The 11027-nt window shown below is 45.6% G+C and overlaps 1 protein-coding gene across 2 annotated transcripts in view; it reads left to right on the top strand.

Moving 5' to 3' along the window:
• Window positions 1-11027, top strand: part of LOC310686348 (syncytin-2-like) — a 470390-nt gene that overhangs the window by 135981 nt on the left and 323382 nt on the right. The window lies entirely within an intron of this gene.

The following is an 11027-nucleotide window of genomic DNA, read 5'->3' as shown; positions in this document are numbered from 1 at the left end:
CAGTCTAACCCTTTAAAAGTCTACAGGCTATACGTGGGGAGGGGAAAAAAAGGAAGGAACCAGCCGCTCTGCGCACTAAAACATGCTGCTCCGAGGGAGAGGAACGTACTGTGCGTGCGTTGTAGGCACTGGGGAACCTCTGATTGGCCAAGCTCACGGGCAGGGCTAGTCCTGGGGAGAGGAGAGGCTCTTGCGGCAGTTCGTTTTAAAGAGAGGGGCGCATGCGCGGGGCCATGTGCTGGGTATTACCTTATTTGGCGGGGGGCGGGGGGAGTGTGACCTGTCCTTCAAAACTGCAAGTGATGCAGGATTTTATTTTATTTTTAATCCACGCGAAAGACCGTAGAGTCTAGTGCAGAAATGTTAAGAGTGGGCAGTGCTCAGTAAAGAATCCCATATTTGAACTGATTAATAAAACATTTGCTTTAATTGTCACTGAAGCTTTAATTTGTTTTGGTGCATTCTATTCTGCTTTTAATTTCATTTATTATTTCATAAAATCGATACACTGCTTGATTATTATTTTTTTTAAAAAAAGACAACCCAAAACCCTCAAAGGTCTCTATGTTTTTGAAATATACTCAGAGTCACAAACTGATTTCATGCTCTTTATTCAGCTCATAGTGGTGAGGAGGAATGAATGAATGTTCCCTCACAGTATCTGCTTTATATACATTATTTACACAATGGGCTACACATGATTGGCTAATTCCGGAATTCTACTGTAAGCGAATCAGGTTGTGGATTCACTTCTATCTGGAGCCGGATTGGGTGGGTCCTGCCAACCAATCATACTGCTGCATTGTTCTAGGACCAATCAGACTGCTGCATTTTGGATCCTATTGTTCTAGGACCAATCAGACTGCTGCAGTTTGGATCCTATTCAACTCAGTACATAACAGTTTTTAATTATGGTTCTATGTTTTTAGTGATAAATTTATTGTTTTATCTTTTTGTTTTGTTTTGTTAACAAGCCACCTTGAGGCTTTCCCCCACCACCACTCCTTACAATCAAGCTGCATATAAATCTGATGAAATAAATAAATAAATAAACAAAACTCAAAAGCCCTAGCTCATCAAGGAACTCTCTTGGCTAGAACCAGTGTCAGCACGAAATGGGTTGTGGAGGAAGTGTAGCCGCTCCCCTCCCCACCCTCTGGATGCAGATAGGGCGGGAAGACCATAGAATTGTACAGTTGGAAGGGAACCCTGAGGGTCATCTAGTCCAACCCCTGCAATGTAGGAATATGCAGCTGTCCTGTACGGGGACTGAACCTGCAACCTTGACTTTATCAGCGCCATGCTGTAGCCAACTGAGTCATCCAGATCCTCCGTTGCTGTATCCCAGGGGTCAGCAACCTTTTTCAGCTGTGGGCCAGTCGACTGTCCCTCAGACCATGTGGGGGGGGGGGCAGACTATATTTTGAAAAAAAAAATGAACGAATTGCTATGCCCCACAAATAACCCAGAGATGCATTTTAAATAAAAGCACACATTTTACTCATATAAAAACACACTGATTCCCAGACCGTCTGTGGGCCTGATTGAGAAGGCGATTGGGCCGGATCCTGCCCACGGGCCTTAGGTTGCCTACCCCTGCTGTATCCTCATTGCCTCGCCCCACCCCAATATCCAGATAAGCCTAGCATAAGAACATAAGAGGAGCCTTCAGCTGGATCTGGCCAGTGTAGTCCGGCATCCTGTTCTCACAGGGGCCAATTAGATGCCAGCAAGCAGAATTTTAGCGCAAGAGCCTCTTCCCTCCTGGGGTTTCCAGAAACTGGGATTCAGAAACATGGCTGCCTCCTAGTAGCTAGTAGCTCAACTATTGCTACGATGATGACATTACCTGTAGCCAGCCACCCCTTACGAACAACTGCTGACTTTGTGTTAGGGGTTTTTCAGGGGCATGGGCAGTAATGATGCGGTTGCCATACGTCCAGAATTTCCCAGACATATCCAGAATACTGCAGTCGAAAGCAAAGTCCGGGTGGAATTCGGCTAAATGTCTGGGATGTTGGCAGTCTCGTTTTTGCCAATTTCCCACAAAAATTGCTCAAAAGCATCCCATTATTTCGCCCTCAACAACTCTTCTGTCCAGATTTTCACTTTTTGAAATATGGCAACCCTAGGGTAGCACCCCCCCCCAAAAAAATGCATCCTGAAGTGATATAGTCTATTCTTCCATTTTATTCATGCCCTCCAACATTTCTCTCCATTGTCTTTGGAGACAATGGAGGAGTGCGCTTTTTGGGGTGATGGCAAACTCTTGGAAGGTTACAGCGCCTGCTGTGCCTGGAGAGGTCGATACAGGAGAGACATGTTTTGTTCCATCCGGGGCAGATGAAGGCATCTGGATGCGCTGCTACAGATACACCATGGTCTTTCTTGCAGGACCAGGCATTGGGGTCCCCATAGGTAAAGGTAAAGGGACCCCTGACCATTAGGTCCAGTCACAGACGACTCTGGGGTTGCGGCGCTCATCTCGCTTTACTGGCTGAGGGAGCCGGCATACAGCTTCCAGGTCATGTGGCCAGCATGACTAAGCCGCTTCTGGCGAACCAGAGCAGTGCACAGAAATGTTGTTTACCTTCCCGCCAGAGTGGTACCTATTTATCTACTTGCACTTGGACGTGCTTTCGAAGTGCTAGGTTGGCAGGAGCAGGGACCAAGCAACGGGAGCTCACCCCATCGCGGGGATTCAAGAGTCCTAGGCTCTGTGGTTTAATGCAGTGTTTCCCAACCTTTTTTGGGCAAAGGCACACTTGTTTGATGAAAAAAATCTCGTGGCACACCACCATTACAGCCCCGTGACGTCAGCGCGCAGCGTCACGCCGGGAGGGACGCACGAAAGTGAAAGTTTTCAATTTTTTCCCCTCCCCCTTGCCGGGGAACCTCCAAGCTTTGGGGGTGGGGGGGGAGGAGGCAGCAAAGCGAGGGACTGAGGGACCCTAACCCTCACCGATCACCCGGGAAAGCATGCGAACGAGGAGCCCCCGTGTCCTGCTCCCGGCAGCGGACGGCACAAAGCGAGGAGGCCTGGACAAGGCAGCACGCTCCCCGCTCTCGCTGCATCGGGGCTTTTCTCCTCCAGGCCGCTTTCGAAGTCCCCTTCTCCGCTCCCAAGAGCCAGAGCCGCTGCTTCCAGGCCCTGTCCGAGCCCCGACTTGTGGCCTCACTTCAAGGAGCGCCTGTTGCTGGGGACGGGGCTGCATCCCCCTCAGCCGCCGCCTCGCTTCCTTCCAGGAGACCCGACGGCTCCCCCTCTCCCGCTCGCCCTCCTGCGCCCGCAGCAGACCGAGACCTCCCCGCCCGGCTCGGCCCTACCTGGGCACCTCCAAGCCCGGCCAGCTCCGCGTCGCGCTCCACGCCGGGCAGCTGCAGCGGGGGCGCGCGGCGGCCCGGCTGAGCGCGCCCCGGAGCCGCCGCGCCGTCGCTCGCGAGTCCCTCCGAGAGCCCTCGGGACTGACTCCGGAGTCGCGAGGCGGCGCGTCGCCCAGGGAAGGGGCGGCTTCCCACAAGTCCTCCGGGAAGCAAACGCCCTCGCCCGCCTCCCTCCAGGCAACATCTCTCGCGGCACACCAGGCAACATCTCACGGCACACTAGTGTGCCGCGGAACACCGGTTGGGAAACACTGGTTTAATGAAAGGCTCTGATGAAAATAGGGACGCCCTATTCAATAACAACAGTTTTATTATTTGTATCCTGTGTTGCCCCAGCCACTCTGGGTAGCTTCCAGCACATATAAAAACAACATAAAACGTTTTTTAAAAAATATCCATATACAGGGCTGCTTTCAGATGTCTTCTAAAGGTAGTATAGTTACTTATCTCCTTGGCTCATGGGTCATATAACTCCATACCCTCCAACATTTCTCCAGTGAAAGTAGGGGTATCCTAAGGAAAAGTGGGACATTCCTGGATCAAATCAGAAACCGGGATGGCTTCTGTAAATCTGGGACTGTCCCAGGAAAATAGGGGAACTTGAAGGGTCTGTTTTACTTTGCTGCCTGAGAGTCGCAGACCTGTGTCATGTGTGACTGTTGTAAAGGCAGAAAAGACTATAGAGCAGAAATTGAATTTACGTTCGTGCAGGTTGATTTTATGGTTCCCAATATAAACTTGTGGCCTTGGTATGCACAGTAATGGCCTGCTAATGCTTCTGACAGAATGGCCAAGGGCATGATTGAGAAATGAACTGGGTCATTAAAACAATGCATAGGTAAACAATTTTTAGCTTAGCCAGCACAGCACTTAAATTGCGCTTGGAGTCACAGCTGTAAATAACTGTAAGCGGGCTGTTTTTAACAGCACGATGGTTTGTCCATTGTGATATTTAGATCCTGCCTTTTCTCCAAATTGCTGAGGATGCTACACATATTTTAACTTACTTTATCCTGTACTACAGAGAGGTAGACTAGGCTGCTAAGCATGATTTGCCCATCACTCTTACTCAAACTCTGATTTCAAATCAAGATTCCCACAGCTAACACTAGTCACCTCAAACACTCTCTGCCTTTATCTGAGCTATTTTGTTAGATAAAATTCCCTGAAGAACCAAAAGGTAGTTCAAGTGATGATTTATTAATTCCTGCGTATATGCCAGAGACTTTATGTACCTGAGCATGAGGTAAATGACAAGGTGCTTTGAATGTAGAAATGCAAGGCGAGGAATATTATCTTGCCTGGCATAGCAAAATATAAAGCTGAAGAATGTGATTCAATATTATAGCAAACATTATACAAATCACTAGCTCTGTGCTATTGCACCTGCTTTTTCTAACACCTGGCCCTATAAAATTGTCTGCACAGGAGAATGTCCAGAGATTTCAAAGAAACAATATAGTCTGCCACAGTTTTCAAAACATCCATTATATGCCGGTGATGAGGAACCTTGAATGAGACATAATTGCATTATGCACCATTCTCCTGGAGCCAGACTCTAAATGTATGATAAAGTAATATGGAGAGGTTGTCAATAAGCACATCTGTCAAACCACCCCTTTTTGCATTGCTATAACTCTATATTACATACATGACACATCCTATCTGTATAAGGAAGCAGAATAAAAACAACAGGGGCACAGTGTTTAACCCTAGTGATGTGGGGCAGAAAATAATTATTTTCCCTAAGTTCATTAGTAGTAGAGAATTGGTGCCAAGTAACCTTTAGCTCACATAGAGGCAAATCATTGATTATTTTTCTTAATTAATAGTGGAAGTGGGGAGGGGTCGAGTTTCATCCAGACCACAGCATATGTGGAGGGGAGGTTTAACCCTTTTCTTCACCAAAGTCCTGGCAAAATAATCCGCCCACTTCCACTTTCCGGGCTGCTGTTAGCCTTCACAGAGATGCTCACATTGGTACTAATGCAGAGTCCCACAATACATATGTAGCACTAACACCATTCCAGAAAACATTGTGGCTCTGCAATAGCAAAGCCTTGTAAAGAATATGAGGATCAACTGTGTACAGAATATGACCTTGCTGAAATTTGGGGCTGTTCATCATTTTGATGACATTGTGATAATACATATGTGTCTGCTTTGTTGTTGTTGTTTAGTCATTTAGTCGTGTCCCGACTCTTCGTGACCCCATGGACCAGAGCACGCCAGGCACTCCTGTCTTCCACTGCCTCCTGCAGTTTGGTCAAACTCATGCTGGTAGCTTCGAGAATACTGTCCAACCATCTCGTCCTCTGTCGTCCCCTTCTCCTTGTGCCCTCCATCTTCCCCAACATCAGGGTCTTTTCCAGGGAGTCTTCTCTTCTCATGAGGTGGCCAAAGTATTGGAGCCTCAGCTTCACGATCTGTCCTTCCAGTGAGCACTCAGGGCTGATTTCCTTCAGAAGGGATAGGTTTGATCTTCTTGGAGTCCATGAGACTCTCAAGAGTCTCCTCCAGCACCATAATTGAAAAGCATCAATTCTTCAGCGATCAGTCTTCTTTATGGTCCAGCTCTCACTTCCATACATCACTACTGGGACACTACTGTGTCTGCTACCTAACAGTTAATACATCCCACTTTGTACTTACTTGGACTCAACACAAATGAGGTGAGGGAAAATTCTGCTCTGCATTTTGTCAACTGTGCAAAAGGTAAAACCAGATGACATGGAACAAGTACAGTGGTACCTCAGGTTACAGATGCTTCAGGTTACTGATGCTTCAGGTTACAGACTCCGCTAACCCAGAAATCGTACCTCAGGTTAAGAACTTTGCTTCAGGATGAGAACAGAAATCGTGCAGCAGCGGCGCAGTGGCAGCGGGAGGTCCCATTAGCTAAAGTGGTGCTTCAGGTTAAGAACAGTTTCAGGTTAAGAACGGACCTCCAGAATGAATTAAATACTTAACCCGAGGTACCACAGTATTCATAGAACCAGTGCTTTTTTTCTGGGGCACGTGCAGGGGTACGCATACCCCTAAACATTTTGTGAATCTAGGTTTGGCCTCATTGAGGGGCAGTATTTCAATATGAGTGGAAAATGAGAGTACCCCTAAACATTTTTAAAGAAAAAAAACACTGCATAGAACTGAAGGTTGACCACATAGGAGCCAGTGTCTCTGCTAACTAACATGCTGTTATAATTTACACACACACACACACACAGAGAGAGAGAGAGAGAGAGAGAGAGAAAGGCTAAAATGTTTTTTCTTCCTACTCAGACTGAATGGGCACCAGTCGAAAAAGCATTTGAAATTATGTCAGTGGTGTTCATTTCCCACAAAACATTCCCTAGCCCAACCAGTCCCCTGACTGAGTATATGCTAAAAGGAAATGGCATTGTAATGTGCACAATATGAATATAATTCTACCCTTCAAGAGAAAGCTCAAAATGTTATTAGCAGGCATGTTCTGTCGCCTACGAATGTGCTTCAAGCATCTCATCAGCATCTGGTCAAGCAGGTGTGATTAAGGCTGAAGGCAGAATAGTGCCTGAACATAATCATCTGCAGGAATAGGCTCCCAAGGGCAGAATCAAAAGGTTTCTGTCAATCAAGCTGGTGTAGGACCTCGTTTGCAGAATCTCAGGATGGCATCACAAGTCCTTGTGTCAGCGTGTAAGCTAATGAACGGGTCACCGAAAGAAACAGCTCAACATTTCCTTCCTTAAGTATCTGGATCGGACTCAACAGTGAATTTCAGTTTCTTCCACATGAAGTTTGAAAATGAAATTTAGGCACCACAACAAACTTGCAAAATGATCCCCTTCTGCTTCATTTGCTGGATTAAAGAAGAGTATTGCATGGATGGTGTCATTATATGCCTCAATCACTCGATGTCAACTATTCCCATAATGTTTAGTGATGCAAAACACACTTTAAAATTTGTGTGACGGGCGTTAACTCCTGCTGGAAACTTTTCTGCTCCACCAGGCAATTGAGAATGCATCCCCCGCAATGGTCTATTGATGTTTGTGAGCCATTTCACAGGGGCTCCCTGTCAGTCCTAACAATTGGCAGCTTGCTTTCAGTTGCCAGTTTTCCTTTTGTAGCTCCATCTGTACCTGCCCTGCATCTGATGTCCCATATGACATCAGGTGCAAGGCAGGTGCGCATGTTTTTTGGGAAGCAGCCGCATGGGCCAAACTAGGCTGGAGTCTCCTCACCATTGTCTTGCACAATGATATTCCACCTGATAATTTGGTACACCAGGCTAAATCACAAGAAAAGCCGAGGCAATTTATTTGATATGACAGGTAGCATCATCTTAAAGAGGTTTCACATTGAAAGTGATTTTTTTTTTTTTAGAAAAAAAGAAAAAAACCTAAATATTATTGATGAGGAGAGTTTTACTGCTAATGAATCCCCCCCCCCCACATTTCCTCTCCCACATGGTAATGTGACATTTGAAAGTGTGTTTTCCTTCTTGCATGATGGCATTAATTTTTCAAGAAGGTTCTGAATCTTCGAGACAGTTTGCATACGATGTGTTGCAAAATGGCACAGAGATAAATCAGTAGTTTGGATGAAAGCACAAAGGATTAAATTGCCTTAAGATTAGTCACACACACACACCCTGACTTGAATCTAGAGTTTGAGCACCTGCACGATTTGAGGAAAAAGCACAATTTTCCAGCTGTTCTGCAGAATAAAGGAAGTTGTCCATCCATTTAGCATGACCTACACTGACTAGTATCACTTCTGCAAGGTACAGCAGTACCTTGGTTCTCCAACTTAATCCTTTCCGGAAGTCCATTCCAAAACCAAAGTGTTCCAAAACCAAGGCACGCTTTCTCATAGAAAGTAATGCAAAACGGATTAATCCGTTCCAGACTTTTAAAAACAACCCCTAAAACAGCAATTTGACATGAATTTTACTATCTAACGAGACCATTGATCCATAAAGTGAAAGCAATTATCAATATATTGTACTATAAAATAAGTAAGACAGTATTGTAGATGATAAAAATAAAAAAAAATTCTTACCTGCACTGATAATAGTCATTGTTTGGATCGGGGGGATTTATCCATTTCCACAGCCATACAATCAATCAATCAGTAGCTGAACTGGGTTCCACACAGTCACAAAAACAAAGTAACCAAAAAAGCCTCAAAAACAAAAACGCAAAATAAATAGCTAAAACAAAAGCGCCAAACTTAATCCGTTCCAGAAGTCCGTTTGACTTCCAAAATGTTTCTGATTGTGCAGGCGCCCAGGAAACAATAGTCAACGGCCACATCAGACGTTCGGCTTCCAATAAACATTCGAAAACCAGAGCACTTACTTCCGGGTTTTCGGCTTTGGGGAACCAAGGTGTTTGAGAAGCAAGGTGCCACTGTATTAGGCAGGGGACATTTGCAGTCCTACCCGGAAATGCCAGGGATTCAACCTGAACTTTCTGCATGCAAAGCAGGCTCTCTACCTCTGAGCTACAGGCCTTGCGCGGGGGCTCCGCTAGGGGCGCCATGGAAGATGGCCGATAATACCATCTCTCCAGCTCACACAAGGTAATTTAGAGGCTGAGATGGGAGTAATCAGCCTCCTAAATTCTTCCCGGTGGAAGGGAAGATGCAGTCTCATTCGCGGCTGCCCACAAACCACCCCCGAGTTCGTAAAGAAGGAGGGGGTGGGGGCACTGGATGGAAAGCCCTCAAGGGATTTCAGATCTCCCGGACGCTGTCTCTGTGAGTGCTCCAAGTTCCATTTCTTAAGATAAAAAATTGGAATTAAGAATTTTGGACATGCTCCGGGCGAAGAAAGGGTAATTAATCTGCCAACTATAGCCACTGAGGTGCCAAGAGTGATGGGAGGAAGAAAGATAACATCAAAGAATAACATCTAAACCGGTATGTTGGAACGGAACAGAAAGGAGGGGGGATAAAACTTTTTCTTTTTCTACTACGATAATACCTAACAACGCCCCCCCCAAGAACTGTCTACATTACTTATAGCAAGTGAGATCGGAAAATATAAACTGTGTGGAAATAATAATATTAACTAAAGCCTTTGCTCTTTGAAATACTTGGAAGAAGATAAAAGACTCTCCTGTGACGCACTATTTAATCAGGATCCGCCGTTATGAGACAGACTGAGTTGCAGCGATTAATAGTCATAGGGGGAGGTGAGCTCTTACTTTGTTGTTATATCTGTATTTCAAATCCGATTTGGCAAACCTCCTCTGGAAAGACTAATGTTTGGTGCAACCTGTCTGAGAAAATTAATGAGCAAACGCCTAGACTTTATTTCATCGGAACTGAGAGAAGATGGCGTCTGCCACCAGAGAAGGACTTTTGGATTGATTCGGCATAAACACCGGCATGTGAGGACATACTGCAAATAAAAGACTACCAGTTGCAAAAAAAAAAAAAAAAAAAGGAGAGTCATACAAAATTCACACAGGAGCATATTATTGCTCACTTCAGCTCGCCTGTGGAAACAACTCAGAGGCTATGAAAGAAAGAAGGATAACAGCAGGAAGATTTAAAGAAGGAACTATTGGAAACTCAAGGCAGTAGAACCATAAGATGATTGAACCCCGCTGAACTTGAAGCATGGGAAGCCCCAACAAAAATTTATAATTTGGCAAAATATTTGGACTTTATGATATGTATTTGTATAATTTGGAATATTTAATGTGATTGGATTGGATTGTTAAAATGGAAAACTTAATAAAAATTATTCTTTAAAAAAAAGAGCTACAGGCCTTGCGCTGTGACAGATCCTCACCCAATATACCCTTACAAAAGTTGGGTGTCACTCCAACTCTCTGGTGAGCAGTAGCAACATCCCATAGGGTTCCAGGCACTCACATCAGGTCTCTGTTCCTTTGGAGAATAGAGACACGGCAGAGACTGTCATAGGTTTATGAAATATGGTTTGTTCAACTTTTTACCCCTTCAGTCTGCATGGAGGGAGTCCAGATCTGACACCATGGTCATTACAAGAGGGGCTTGTGCCCCACAGCAGTGCAGCTCTCTCAGCCAGCCTTCAGCCAACCTGCCCAAGATGGATCCTGGTCTTTCTTTCTCCTTCCTCCTTCCCAGAACAAAAACTCTCTTTCCCTGTCACTTCAAACACACACCTTGGCAACATCTATCTCCCCAGGCCAAAGGATCCCTCTCCGATGGCCCGATCAACCCTTTCTGTCATATTAACAGATTTGCTCTTTGCTAAGCCAGCCAGGCTGCTTTGCATAAGGCAGCCCAGGGATTCCTTATCTGGCAAAGTTCTGAAGCTTGTACTTTCATCCATATTACAGTTAATCAAAATCCTACCATTTATTAATTTCTAGGATTTAGGGGTCCCCCTGCCCCGATCTTTAACAATTCGTATACCCGTACATAATAACCAAGACAGTTATTATATTGTTATGTGTTTGAGGGGAAGCATTGGTTGTCCTCCATCTGTCTTTGGAGACAATGGAGGAGGGCGCTTTTGGGGGTGAAGGCAAACTCTTGGAAGGTTACAGCGCCTGCTGTGCCTGGAGAGGTCGATACAGAAGAGACATGTTTTGTTGTATCCGGGGCAGATGAAGGCATCTGGATGCGCTGCTGCAGATACACCATGGCCTTTCTTGCGGGAC

This window comes from Podarcis liolepis, assembly GCF_965112155.1.
Source record: "Podarcis liolepis genome assembly, chromosome: 9".
Classification (NCBI taxonomy): Eukaryota; Metazoa; Chordata; class Lepidosauria; order Squamata; family Lacertidae; genus Podarcis; species Podarcis liolepis.
This window is presented reverse-complemented; position numbering and strand designations above follow the sequence as displayed.